Source organism: Protopterus annectens, chromosome 4.part0, assembly GCF_019279795.1.
Source record: "Protopterus annectens isolate FY-2018-M chromosome 4.part0, PAN1.0, whole genome shotgun sequence".
In the NCBI taxonomy this organism is placed as follows: Eukaryota; Metazoa; Chordata; order Ceratodontiformes; family Protopteridae; genus Protopterus; species Protopterus annectens.
Window position 1 is genome coordinate 1,077,222,148 of NC_056733.1, and position 15,717 is coordinate 1,077,237,864.

Consider the following 15,717-nt stretch of genomic DNA (forward strand, 5'->3'; position numbering starts at 1 on the left):
ATGGTGCACTTCGTCAAAAAGTCCACAAATGAAAAAAAGAGCAAGACTTCCCACAACCCCATGCAGATGCAGAGCTCCTTTGCCCTTCTTCCACAATATTACAATCATCCCCAAAGTCCCACACCCATACATGCTTAGGTTGTTGTCTTTCAAGTGTATCTTTTTCTCTCTGAGGAGTTCTACAATCTGTATACAGATGTCTTAAAACTGGGTAAACTGATTATGTGTTACAGATAGTGTATGTCTGCAAAAGAACTTGACTAAACTGGCAGTTCTGGCACAGGAGAATAATATGCTGATTAATATATCAAAAACTAAGCGTATATGATTTGTGAGACATAGATTGAATGGTGAATATTTAATACAGCACACAGTGACTGAAATTGTAGATTCATTTAAGGACCATATGGGTATATGCAGCTTTGAGTTTTCCTAATCATATCAACCAATTGTTTAAGGATAGTTATACAACAACAGGTTGTATAAAAAGATTTTAAAGTCAAGGAAGTCAGAAATAATAACTTTTTTGTTTGTTAGCTACATTAGACCCAAACTTGAGTATAGAATAAACTGGAAGAGTACAGCAGAAATACACCAAGGCCACCCATGGATGTAAAAGATTACAAAACACCAAAATATTTGAACTTTTACAGTGCCTCATGTAGACATTTAAGAGGAGATCTTAGTCGGGTATATAGGGCATTTAGAGACAACTATCTCTGGGAATGTTTTGGGTTATCAAAAAATAGCAGAGAATCATCAGGCAACCTATGCAGAAAATTCTGTAGGAATGAGAAGTGTACTAATTGGTTCTCTGAGAGGGTAGTTGATGCATAGAATAGACTACCAGATTACATTAAAGCAAGCGCTAGGTTAGAATTTTTTTAAGAACAACCTGGACACTTATTATGGGAATAACTGTTTTGGTATATAGGCAGGCTAGAAGGGCATTATTGCCTATGCCTGAAATACTTGTATGTATGTGTATATGTAAAGAATCTACATCTTGTGGAAAACAATAATTTCCCCAAAGTGTCATTTTCAAATTAAGCAACATTTTACAGTTCAGGCTCAAATAATTTTTACTTGATTAAATCAGCTTCAGTTAATAGCATAACTACCAAAGAGAATAACTGACTGATAATAAAAGCTACCATCAACAGAACTACAGTATTTTCACAGCAGAGTTATAGCACTCTTCTCAATGTACACTGTCAGATTGTGACATATATCAATGATATATCAGTACGATGGTGCTCTTAGGCAAGTGAAAAAATGCTATTAAGAACTATTCAAAGTGGTTTTCTACCATCATTAAAACTTAATGCAGTCTGATGTCTCTTTTGGGTGTTATTTAATCAATTGATTAATGCTGAATTCTTATTAAAAAAACACATTAAACTATTAAGTAGCTCTTACCATTTGTGTCTCGGCCTTGTGTGAATTTAATAGATTAAAAAGTAGAAAAAGAACTGTGAGCACTGAACAGAAAAACAATATGGTGTAATACTAAATCAGAAAGTGCACTCGCTGAACAGAAAAAGCAACCCAACTGCAAAAAAAGGAAGATAGTACTTAAATGGCCTTAGACATTATTAGTTAGCACCCAAAAAGCCATGAAAAACCATACTCGGTGTATTAGAAAGGGCAAAGCTAGAGCTAATACTTAGGAGTGTAACAGGAAACTAGGCTAGCTAGTACCACATGTCCTACAAACATCTTACAAAAGGGTCTAACATAGACAAATGACTGGTGCCATAGTCACAGATTAAAAAACTCAATGCCAAGAAATGCATTACAGTGCCTTTTGGGAAAACTGTCACCCAAGCTAACTGCTCCATCAATATGACACCCTTGAGAGTGGACCCAGTAGTCAGGGATCTGGGAACATATGTACACAGTAATCTGGGCTTTGACCAATATGTGGCCAAGTTAGTAAGAAAATCATTCTATGCTGCTCAACCTATAAGTAAGGGCATGGTATCCAGGTCCAAGAAAGTCATAGTGCCACTTTATTTGGCCCTTATCAGAACCATCATTGCATATAATGCCCCTTTCGGCATGTACCTGCCCAGGCATATGCAACAGTTGGAATGCCCACAAAGATTCCTTACCAGGAGAATCCAGAGTATAAACATATTGTCCCATATGGATTATCTTAAAGATGTATGTCTATACTGTGTCTCCTACAAGTTACTGAGAGGTGATCTATGCCTGGCATACAGTGCATTCTCAGATCCAGCTCTAATGGACCTTTTCCACATCTGCAACATGAAAAGCATCAGAACCACTGGATCCAAGGATATAAATTTTGCTTATGACATAAACAGGATATGTTGGTGAGACAGATATGTGTCTCAGAGGATCCCCGTGCTCTGGAACAGGCTCTCTAACTATATGATACAGCTTTCATCCCTAACCTTATTTAAGCATAACCTTGACCAATGGATGGAAAATTGGAAATTCACTCCAGATCTGGCCCCCATGTCTCTGTGAGACAGAGACAGACAGTAATGCTCAAACTAACATTCTCCCCCCACATAACCTCTAGAAACTTGCTAACATACCCATCCTTATAAACTCCCATGACACACAGGGACAAAACTGTGTAGGACTGCATGGCTAGGCTTTTATAGGCCCTAGTGGTTATTAGTCTAGTATATGCATATGAACCTATGTATACATTACATTTTCTTGAAGACAGATGGAGAAAATGCAACCACAATTCTAATCTTCCTTCCCAGTCTTCTCTTCACCTATTCTTCATCTGTTCCATGCTTTTTTAAGTGCTTCTGTGGATTATTTCCCTATCACTGATAGTACTAGTCCCTTCTCCAACAAATAGCGATAGCTAACTCATGAATTCCCTTCCCAATAACCTTAGACTCATGACTTCACTCACTCCATTCAAAAACAATCTTAGAGAATATTTCAAGTCCCACTGGTTATGCCCATGTCCAACCCCAGATTAATACCCATAGCTTTAACATCATACTGCTCTCTTCTCTCTCTCAAACTATTGACAATCAATTTACTTCCTCCTTATCTACCTATGTTTTCTGACCTATTCAACCTATGTTTTGTCTCTACAAGAATGTATATAATGTTTGTTTTACTGTTTTGTTATTCCTTACAATGTAAGACTTCTATCATATTGTAGTGCCTAACTGTTCTTATGTTTGGGAGCTTTTCTCCCCGGGCCTCTACTGAAAAAGGATATGTATCCAGCTAGACTAGCCCAGTCAACAAATGTAAAATAAATAAATAAATAAATAAATAAAATATTGGGCAGGTACCATTTTCTATTACATATAATAAATTGTGAAACCTACAGCAAAAGAGCACTAAAATATATTTAAGAATAGAGCCTGTAATAACGAGGGAGCTGTACTGAAGAAACAGATGCCGCTGTGGCTTATAATGTTGGGGCTTAGTATCTTAATCGACTTTATTTATTTTGATATTTCCAGTGCTATTATCTATTACTGAATGTGCCTCTCTATTATGCTGTTTCTATGATTCTGCATTTATCTTTCTTTTTTCCTATTCCTTTTTTCAAGACAGGAAATTTAAAGATATACTACACAGATTTAGAAGCCCTTGCTATGGTCACTGCAGCCCTCTGTCATGATATCGACCACAGAGGTACCAATAACTTATACCAAATGAAGTAAGTAAATTATCTGTTTAATGCATTATTATTCTTAAGCACGTTACCTGCTTTAACAGCCTGTAATGTAAAAGTGTATCAGATAACGAATCTTTCAGTGTTATTAAAATATGAATATCTTACTTTATACAATGTTTTCTATTTATATTTCTCCAAACAAACATACATACACAAGCACCCAGAAACGCTCATAGTCATGTGCATATATGACAAAATATACTGAATATATAAATGACAATAGGAAGTACATTACTGTGTTAAATTAAACCTACTGGAAAAGTAAATATCAAGATAGAACAGGAATGCATAACAAATCGTTCAGAAACAAGATAAAGCTGTAACTCAGTTAACAACAGTTATAGTACTGTTTGCGGAATCATGGTTCATTGAATACCATTTCAGTTACACAATGAAACAATGGTGCACTTTGTCAAAAAGTCCACAAATGAAAAAAGCAAGACTTCCCACAACCCCATGCAGATGCAGAGCTCCTTTGCCCTTCTTCCACAATATTACAATCATCCCCAAAGTCCCACACCCATACTTGCTTAGGTTGTTATCTTTCAAGTGTATCTTTTTCTCTCTGAGGAGTTCTACAGTCTGTATACAGATGTCTTAAAACTGGGTAAACTGATTATGCGTTACAGATAGTGTATGTCTGCAAAAGAACTTGACTAAACTGACAGTTTTGGCACAGGAGACTAATATGCTGATTAATATATCAAAACTAAGTATATAAGATTTGTGAGACATAGATTGAATGGTGAATATTTAATACAGCACACAGTGACTGAAACTGTAGATTCATTTAAGGACCATATGGGTATATGCAGCTTTGAGTTTTCCTAATCATATCAACCAATTGTTTAAGGATAGTTATACAGCAATAGGTTGTATAAAAAGATTTTAAAGTCAAGGAAATCAGAAATGATGAAATTTTTGTTTGTTAGCTACATTAGACCCAAACTTGAGTATAGAATAAACTGGAAAGAGTACAGCAGAAATACACCAAGGCCACCCATGGATGTGAAAGATTACAAAACACTAAAATATTTGAACTTTTACAGTGCCTCATGTAGACATTTAAGAGAAGATCTTATTCGGGTATATAGGGCATTTAGAGACAACTATCTCTGGGAATGTTTTGGGTTATCAAAAAATAGCAGAGAATCATCAGGCAACCTATGCAGAAGATTCTGTAGGAATGAGAAGTGTACTAATTGGTTCTCTGAGAGGGTAGTTGATGCATAGAATAGACTACCAGATTACATTAAAGCAAGCACTAGGTTAGAATTTTTTAAGAACAACCTGGACACTTATTATGGGAATAACTGTTTTGGTATATAGGCAGGCTAGAAGGGCATTATTGCCTATGCCTGAAATACTTGTATGTATGTGTATATGTAAAGAATCTACATCTTGGGGAAAACAATCATTTCCCCAAAGTGTCATTTTCAAATTAAGCAACATTTTACAGTTCAGGCTCAAATAATTTTTACTTGATTAAATCAGCTTCAGTTAATAGCATAACTACCAAAGAGAATAACTGACTGATAATAAAAGCTACCATCAACAGAACTACAGTATTTTCACAGCAGAGTTATAGCACTCTTCTCAATGTACACTGTCAGATTGTGACATATATCAGTGATATATCAGTACGATGGTGTGCTTAGGCAAGTGAAAAAATGCTATTAAGAACTATTCAAAGTGGTTTTCTACCATCATTAAAACTTAATGCAGTCTGATGTCTCTTTTGGGTGTTATTTAATCAATTGATTAATGCTGAATTCTTATTAAAAAAACACATTAAACTATTAAGTAGCTCTTACCATTTGTGTCTTGGCCTTGTGTGAATTTAATAGATTAAAAAGTAGAAAAAGAACTGTGAGCACTGAACAGAAAAAAAATATGGTGTAATACTAAATCAGAAAGTGCACTCGCTGAACAGAAAAAGCAACCCAACTGCAAAAAAAGGAAGATAGTACTTAAATGGTCTTAGACATTATTAGTTAGCACCCAAAAAGCCATGAAAAACCATACCCAGTGTATTAGAAAGGGCAAAGCTAGAGCTAATACTTAGGAGGGGTTCAGGCGCCTAGGCAGCAAGACATTTCCCTGTGGTATATTTGACTGGGGACACATGGCTGAAGTGACATTCGGCTGCAGAGAAATATGTCTGTTTGCAAATTCCCTGTGGGCAAAGAGAAGCACATACTGCCATGCTCACAGCTTTAATAACCAAATGCATGGTGGCAGAAGGAGTAATGAGTGTTGTGCTCAGTGTACAGTACATACTTATGTAACTACAACATGTAGAAGTGTGCTACAGCATGGAGGAAATCCTGCAGGCTACTGCAGTCACATTCATGCTCCAGTATGCATTTTAGGTAATGTTCCCTAGACACTGTGAAGGGATTAGTGGTCCACACACTCCAATTATAAAGGCACTGCCCATTGTGCACTGCATTTTTACTGCTACTGACATGCCCTCTGGCTTGACTGCTGCTGATGCCTGCCATATTGCCTGCTGTCTCATGTTCCCTTGGGGACCATGGACATTGTTCTCCACCTGTGCATTTGGTTATTAAAGCTGTGAGCATAGCTTTGTGTGCTTCTCTTTGCCCACAGGGAATTTACAAACAGCCATATCCCTCTGCAGCTGAATGTCACTTCAGCCATGTGTCTCCAGTCAAATGTACCACAGGGAAATGCCTTGCTGCCTAGGCGCCTGAACCCACTTAGGAGTGTAACAGGAAACTAGGCTAGCTAGTACCACATGTCCTACAAATATCTTACAAAAGGGTCTAACACAGACAAATGACTGGTGCCAAAGTCACAGATTAAAAAACTCAATGCCAAGAAATGCATTACAGTGCCTTTTGGGAAAACTGTTACCCAAGCTAACTGCTCCATCAATATGACACCCCTGAGAGTGGACCCAGTAGTCAGGGATCTGGGAACATATGTAGACAGTAATCTGGGCTTTGACCAATATGTGGCCAAGTTAGTAAGAAAATCATTCTATGCTGCTCAACCTATAAGTAAGGGCATGGTATCCAGGTCCAAGAAAGTCATAGTGCCACTTTATTTGGCCCTTATCAGAACCATCATTGCATATAATGCCCCTTTCGGCATGTACCTGCCCAGGCATATGCAACAGTTGGAATGCCCACAAAGATTCCTTACCAGGAGAATCCAGAGTATAAACATATTGTCCCATATGGATTATCTTAAAGATGTATGTCTATACTGTGTCTCCTACAAGTTACTGAGAGGTGATCTATGCCTGGCATACAGTGCATTCTCAGATCCAGCTCTAATGGACCTTTTCCACATTTGCAACATGAAAAGCATCAGAACCACTGGATCCAAGGATATAAATTTTGCTTATGACATAAACAGGATATGTTGGTGAGACAGATATGTGTCTCAGAGGATCCCCATGCTCTGGAACAGGCTCTCTAACTATATGATACAGCTTTCATCCCTAACCGTATTTAAGCATAACCTTGACCAATGGATGGAAAATTGGAAATTCACTCCAGATCTGGCCCCCATGTCTCTGTGAGACAGAGACAGACAGTAATGCTCAAACTAACATTCTCCCCCCACATAACCTCTAGAAACTTGCTAACACACCCATCCTAATAAACTCCCATGACACACAGGGACAAAACTGTGTAGGACTGCATGGCTAGGCTTTTAAAGGCCCTAGTGGTTATTAGTCTAGTATATGCATATGAACCTATGTATACATTACATTTTCTTGAAGACAGATGGAGAAAATGCAACCACAATTCTAATCTTCCTTCCCAGTCTTCTCTTCACCTTTTCTTCATCTGTTCCATGCTTTTTTAAGTGCTTCTGTGGATTATTTCCCTATCACTGATAGTACTAGTCCCTTCTGTGCATCCACAAGAAAAGAAAGAATTACTTCAGAACGTATGGAGTGCTATGATCCTTCAAGAGGTATATGAGCTTCTTAGCAGTAGTCTCCTGCTTTAAGTGTATTATTTTATTCTGGAAATATAATTACTTCAATAGTTTAACTATAGGAATGTGGAGTGAAATTAACATTTTTGGTCTGGCGAATATTTGTATATGGCAAACTGCTTTTCTCTTCTGACCTTTGTTCAAAAATAATTAACTTATCACCCTCCACTGCAATTTTTTCTGCATAGACCTTGGTCTCCTTATTTGCTAAACGCTGATTTTTTTTCCACCTCTGCAGAATAACTGCTGACCAGTTTGCTCTTGTAAGCTTGGGATTCATTACACTTCAGCAACAGAATAAAGACTTGTGAGTGAACTAGGTCTTAAGTTTTTTCCTGCTTTTAAACCATTTTCTATAGGACATATTTTATGTCACTTTATTCAAAGGGTCACAAATATTTGTTCATTCTCTTGCCTCATTTCTAAAGACAAAACCTTCCAAGCATTTTGTAAAAACAATTGTACATGTTAGTTGGCTCAGAGAGTCAAAGTATCTATCTCGGAAGCCAGCAAGTGGAATTTAAAAGCAGTCCCAATTTATCAGCATGTCTAACTCAAAGTGCTGCAATGAGTAAAATGGCTGATTTTCCTGTATTGAGGAGGAACAATCAAAGAACTTGCCATGTAGCAACTGCCTGATGGTCATGGACAGCGAAATATGACTAACCACATCACAAACTACGTGTGACAGATGCAAATATTTAACTAAGAAGAATTCAACCCTCTCACAAAGAAAAATACAGTCAGTGAACAACATTCACCCTAACAGCCCTCCTCATAAATCCATAGAAAATAATCATAGGCTGAGGCTGTAAAAAACACATACTACTGCATCCACAAATGAGAGCCACAGGAAAAAAAATTGCTCCAAACAAAGGACCCTTAAATCCTCTTCTAATAATAATATACTGGTGATTGGTAACTTCATAGTAACACACAGATTCAAACATTACAAGACTGGACAAAAACGGGGTGAAAGTGAGTTGTCTTTCTGGTGCCAAGATCTCTGACATCTCAAGGACCTCAAGACACTTAAGATGATCAAATATAACTATGACATGGTGGTGGTGGTGGTAGTGGTCAATGTGGTCCATGTGGACATTAGGGGAAATGCAGAGAGATATTTTCAAACTCTCCATACATGTCATAAATGTAGGAAAGTCTCCAGTATTGAGCATAATCCTACCTTTAGCAAGAATGAAGCAAACATACAAGGAAAAGATAACTGATTTTAACAACTGGTTGTGTAATTGGTTTCATTTGAGGGGGGGGGGGTCTTTTTGTGCCAGCATAGGATGAACTGCTACACAGCCCCACTTGCTTTGCCAGGAATGGCTTGTACCTGTCATTCCAAGGCTTTCACATAGTGGCTAATGCCTTTGCTGCCTCCATAGTGCTTTCATATGCAGAGTCCAGCTAATGCATCTTCCAACCTAAAAAACATAACAAAGCACCAAACAATATCAGTGTAGAGTTGCTCAGTCCTAGAAGTTTCAGTAACAAATTGTCTAACAGCCTTTAGAGCACATTCATGTGTGTATTGTTACTGAAACTTTGTTTAACAGTGCAGAAATCACCCTGTCTATTCTACGATTTTTGTGCCTACCATGACTGTAGGCTCATTGGGAACTCTGGTGGCGTATCTATATTTACTAAAGGCCACTTTACCTCAAGACAGATTCCTAGAGACCCACAAACTGAACTTATTCAAATTTTACTCACCTTAATAAAACCAACTATCAGTTCATAGCATGTTACAGAACCCTTGCAATGACTCACCCAAAAACCTTTTCCATTCCTTGAGTATGGTGGATGAACTTAATATGGACAAAAACTCCATCCTTATGAAAGACCTTAAGTACCCATTGATTAACTGGGAGACTTATACTTCAAATCTAGGCTATGCTCCAAAATTCCTCCATATTATCAACAAGAATTCCCTGGTCAAATAGTCAAATATCTCATTAGAAGTTCAATGTTCTTGGCCTGATCCTTACAAATGTGTCAGCAATATGCCTTCCACAGTGTGATTTTTATTTTTTATTATTTTATTTTATTTTATTTATTTATTTATTTATTTATTTATTTATTTATTTTTGATGAAGCAGGTTCAGACTTCTGATTCTGGCATTTGCTGGGCAGTTCATTTGAAGAGAAATAGGAGTTCTTGGACTGCTGGATCCCTAATGGCCCAGACAGCAAAACAGAGATCACCTCCTAAGATGTCCTTGGAGACTATAGGACATTGAATACAGAGATAAGGCCTTCAGCCTCTCTTGGTAGCTCAGGTCCTTTAGGCCTATAATTTTTTTTGTTAGCAACCTTTGGGGCCACTCCATCTGCTTGATATGTTTAGTAAGATACATCACAGATGGGGAATCTATTCAGTGATGGACCTATTCAGTACAGAATATAGAGGGGAAGGACTTCTTTGGTTCTGGAGAAAATATCCTTTCTGATCAGCTATGCCAGACATAAAGATTTCCTGACCACTGTTGCAACATGATGATCAAATGTGACAGAGTTATTTAGTCATGTCCAAAGTTCTCTCACAGCATCTTCATTAAGGAATTGGGTGTTTTCTATGCTATAAGCTGACAGCAGGATTTGTTTGCCAAATGCAACAATATTGCATTTTTAGCATTTAGATTTAGCCCATTTTCAAAGAACCAGCTACTTACATAGATGTGACTGCCACATAGCCAGAGAAGGTAACATTAAGTGCATTATTCATCCTAGGAGACTATAGGGCATTGAATACAGAGATAAGGCCTTCAGCCTCTCTTGGTAGCTCAGGTCCTTTAGGCCTATAATCTTTTTTTTTTGTTAGGAACCTTTGGGGCCACTTCATCTGCTTGATATGTTTAGTAAGATACATCACAGATGGGGAATCTGTTCAGTGATGGACCTAATCAATGCAGAATATAGAGGGGAAGGACTTCTTTGGTTCTAGAGAAAATATCCTTTCTGATCAGCTATGCCAGACAGAATGATTTCCTGACCACTGTTGCAACATGATGATCAAAGGTTACAGAGTTATCTAGACATGTCGAAAGGTCTCTCATAGCATCTTCATTAAGGAATGGGGTGTTTTCTATGCTATAAGCTGACAGCAGGATTTGTTTGCCAAATGCAACAATATTGCATTTTTAGCATTTAGATTTAGCCCATTTTCAAAGCACCAGCTACTTACATAGATGTGACTGCCACATAGCCAGAGAAGTTAACATCCAGTGCATTCTTTGTCCAAGGCACACTTTCTTTTTTCATCAGGGGTTGACATTACAGTTTTAGATCCCTACAAAATAGTTTTTTTTTCACTAAATATTTTTTTTTATTATTTCAAATAAGATGTCTTAAACGTTACATGAAATAAAGATAAATAACATATTTACAATTCTAAAACATTACTAACTTCAAACCATTATATAACTATTTACATTGGTGTCTATGCAAATAACATTGAAATTCTATATTATATAGAGTTAGAAACATAAGATGATATACCTTCTTCGATATTTTCAAGTATTTCCAGTACTTTCATCCAAGAGTAATAGTAAGAAGTAGATCTTTTAGTTCTGTTCTTCACTGTTAATATTTCCATGTGAGCAACTGTTGTTGTTAAAGTCTCAAATTCCCTCATTTTTCCAGTGTATAGTTATGATTTAAATTGCCAATAGTGACCATAGGATTTTAGTGTCTTTTTTGGTACACAGTTTGGAATAGGAGAGTTGAATAAAATTAAAGACTTTGTTAATTGAAAATTATCATTATAAACAGTCTGAAAAATGGTTAATGGATTTCCAGTACATATTGAGACATATGCATTCATAAAAAACATGCTGCCAATCTGCTTTTATCTTGATATGGCATCTCCAACATTGATCTTCAATAGAATACATTTTGGCTAACCTATGTGGTGTATAGAAACTTCTGTGTAGATATCTCCAAGTGAATAATTGCCAGTATTTTGATAATGTAGAAAATTTGGAAGATTTTAGAATATTACTTTTTTCTTCTTCAACTGGAGGATTGTTGTTTATTAAAGTATAATAATCCCAGTATGATTTTTCATGATAGTTTTTTGTTTTTTTAACAATTTTATAGATATTAGACAAATAACCTGTACCCTGATAAGGCTGTTTTGTGATAAGAATAAGGTATTCAATAAGTTTTGGAGCTTCATGTCTAACTGAAGGTTGCATTTGTTCTATTTTATTTATAAGAAAATGCCTTAGATTTTGTAAAAACAGCCAATTGTCTTTATTTATATTATAATTATAAATTATGTGTTCCTTTGTTAGAATTTTCCCTTTCTCTATAAGTTGATGCCAAAAGAGTAATGTTTCTTCTTTAAGTATATTTATTTTAGATATTTGGAATGTATCTAGAATATTTGGTGTAAAAGCTATAGGAAAATAAGAAAAATCCAAGAATTAATATTTGGTATTTTGTTTATATATGTTCTGAACACTGAAAGTGTAGAACTTACATAGTTTGATGGCAATTTATTAATATTATTCCTTTTCCCTAAAATAATCTTTTAACATCCATATAAGGTGATGGTATTACTGTTAAGTTGTCTTGTATGTGATTATAATTGATTTCTATGTAAATCTGCTCATGGGCTTGTTTCCATATAGGTGTTTATGAATTATTTAACCATAGTGTTATGTTTTTAATAACAGATGAGGTAATATATAAATCAATATCCGTAAATTAATTCCACCATCTTCCCAATCTGGCAAATGTTTATTTAAGGCTATACTGGGTTTATTTGGAAACCATAGAAAATTTAAAATTAGTTTATTGTATCTTTGAATAATATATTTGGGAGGTGGCAATGAAAAATTTTGTATTAAGTATAATATTTTGGGAAATATGATTATTTTAATAAGATATAATCTGTCTGCTGTTGAAAAGATATATTTATTCCAGTAACCAATTGTTTGTTCTATTTTGTCTAGTATTTTATTATAGTTAAATATTAGAGAATCTGTTAATTCATTGAGTAGATTTATTCCCAGATATAATAATTTACTTTCTGTTACTATATATTTGGAAAATCTTTTGTTTATATTATTTTTTTTTTACAATTACAGGGCATAATTTTAGTTTTGTTTTCATTAAATTTTAAGCCTGAAATATTTTGAAATTTATTCATGGAGTTAAATAGAGCATTCAAAGACTCATTTGCATCTGAGAGAGTTAATAGTATGTCATCAGCAAAGAGTTGGATTTTAAGGTTTAACATTTTATTAATACAAATGCCCTTTATGTTATTGTTTGATCTGATTTGATTTGCAAAGGGTTCTATGAGTAATGCAAATAACAATGGTGATAAAGGGCAACCTTGTTTAGTTCCCTTTTTATTGTTATAGGGCCTGATCTATATGATCCCAGTTTAACATATGCAGTAGATTTTTCATATAGTATTTGGATAAGATTATTAAAATTAGAAGGAAAGTTATATTCTTTTAAAACTAGTGAAAGAAAGTTCCAGTTAACCGAATCAAAAGCTTTATTAATATCTAATGAGATTACATTTAAATTTAGGACTTTATGTTTGCTATAATCTATTAATGTTAGTATTCTATCTGAAGTATTTCTTCCTTTAATAAAACCTGTTTGATCTTTGTGAATTAAGAAAGGAAGAAAGTGTTTGATCCTATATATAGCCATAAACATCTTGTAGTCTATATTGAGTAATGATATTGGCCTATATGAGGAACACTGTTTCTCATCTTTATCTGGTTTGATAATTGGGGATATCAATGAATATTTCCAAGAGGGTGGTATATTCAAATCTTTATTGGCTATATCATATACTTTTAATAATAAAGATATGGCTTGATTGGGTATTAATTTATACATTTCTGGTAGCATATTGTCTGGGCCAGGTGCTTTATTTGTCTTGAGCTTTTAATTTGTGATTTTAATTCTGTCATATTGATTGGTTTGTTTATAATGTCTATTTGTTCTTGTGTTAATTTAATATGAATATTGTTTTCTAAGTATTTTTTATATCCTTAGTAGGTGTATCTTGAGTATTTATGGAATTATCAATGTTAAATTGAGTCTGAATGCTTCTAAAATATCATTTAGTTCCGTAACTCTTTTGTTAGTATTGGGAATAAATATTTATTTTATTTGCTTAGATTTAATTATTTTTTTTGCTCTATTAGTCAAGTATCTCAGATGTGCTGAATTAGTAGAGTATGAGTTTATTTTTATCTTTTCTAAGTTAATCATAATCTTATGGTGTAGCAATTCTGTATACTTCTTATTGATTTGTGTAAGTTCTTGAACTTGAGTAGCATTACCCTTTTGTATTTCCAGTTTCAATTTATCTGCTTTGTTTTGTAAGTCTAGCATATCTTTATTCCATAACTTCCTTTTATTTATGTACCAGGATAATATCTTCCCATATGTAACTGCTTTTAATGAATCCCAGACATATATTTCTGAAATATCTTCTGTGTAATTTATTTCTAGAAAGTTTTTGATTGTTTCTTCATAAAAATCTTTGAAATCTCTCAATTTTGTGATATAGGAAGGTATCCTAGTAATGGGATTTGAATAAAATGGTGTAAGCTCTATCTCAAAGACTATGGCATTATGATCAGATAAAGGACAATTTATGATTTTGACTTTGTCAATTTTTGTTATTAGGTCATTGGCAACATATATTCTATCAATTCTAGAGTTAGTTTTATATCTATGAGAATAAAATGTGAAGATTAGTGAGTCTGGTTCTGCAAATTCATTTATATCTTTTAAATACAGTGTATCTATAAATTTTGATAGTGCTTTAAAGATGGGTTGTTTTCTTCTTTTGGATTTAGAATCTGTATCTTTTTCATTCATTATACAGTTGAAGTCTCCTGCCAATATCAGGCTACCCTTAGTTAAATGAATTATCTCTTCAAAATGCTGTTTAACTGTTTTTAATCCTAGTCCTGGGATCCAATATAGATTTACTAACGTATAGATTCTCTTATTTAACTCTATTGAAACTAGACAAAACATACCTGATGTATCTTGATGAGTAGTAATTATTTTAGGTGTTATAGTTGAGTTGCAGTAGTATAGCTACTCCTCTTTTTTGTTTTGTATTGAGAGTTTATTAGTACTGTGTAATTATTAATATTTAAGTTGTTTATATCTCTATCTAATAAGTGTGTCTCTTGTAAAAAGACTATTTGTGGTTTATGTAAGTTTATGTACTTGAATAGGCTTCTCCTTTTATTACTATTATTTAGACCATTAACATTTATGGATAAACATTTCATTTCCTAGTTTTGAGTTTGTTTTATGTGTAAGTTTATGTAAATATTGTTTATTCTTAGTTCCATCTTGGATACAGAATTCAAAAGTTTTTCTTGTATGATTTTTGCATGTTTCTGAGTGACACCAAAGTGATAGAATAAAAAAAAACAAAGAACTTCCAAACTTGTAATTCTTAACCTTAAAAACCATTCCCTATTGCTATGTGGTAATATCTCACTATGATTGGTTAGTGAATCTAACCAAACAAACTTTCTACCCTCACAAATAATATTTGGATCAGTTTCTCTTATCCTCTTAGTTTTAAATAAAGATAATTGAATAATATATTAAGATAATCTAATCAGCTAAAATATATACATATATTCTTTACTCATCTTATTGTAATTCAATAATACTTACTTCTAAGCAGGTTGCTAAAAGGTACAAATATTTAGATTAAGGTAGTATCATTTCAAAATAATTTAGGGTATTAATAAACATCATGTTAAAATCTATAACTGTATATTTCATACATCTGTTGAAAACTATTTACTGACATTACTGTATAATACAGTACCATTGTTGTGCAATTGTTTTAGACTACTCAAGTCCGAAACCAGTGTTTAAATTAATATTTGCAAAGTCATATTGGAATAAAAACATGAATAGTTCTGAAACCACATCATATTTCATGTTTAACATAAACTGAAATGCGATACAATGTATAAGTATATTAATATTTCTTTAGTAGACATTAAATATGTTCCTCTGATTGCATTTTT

At 34.3% G+C, this 15,717-nt stretch overlaps 1 protein-coding gene across 1 annotated transcript in view; it reads left to right on the plus strand.

The window, feature by feature from the left end:
• The window catches only part of LOC122800395 (rod cGMP-specific 3',5'-cyclic phosphodiesterase subunit beta-like), a 1,051,627-nt gene that overhangs the window by 761,664 nt on the left and 274,246 nt on the right, over window positions 1-15,717 (plus strand). The gene's annotated exons all lie outside the window — the stretch shown is intronic.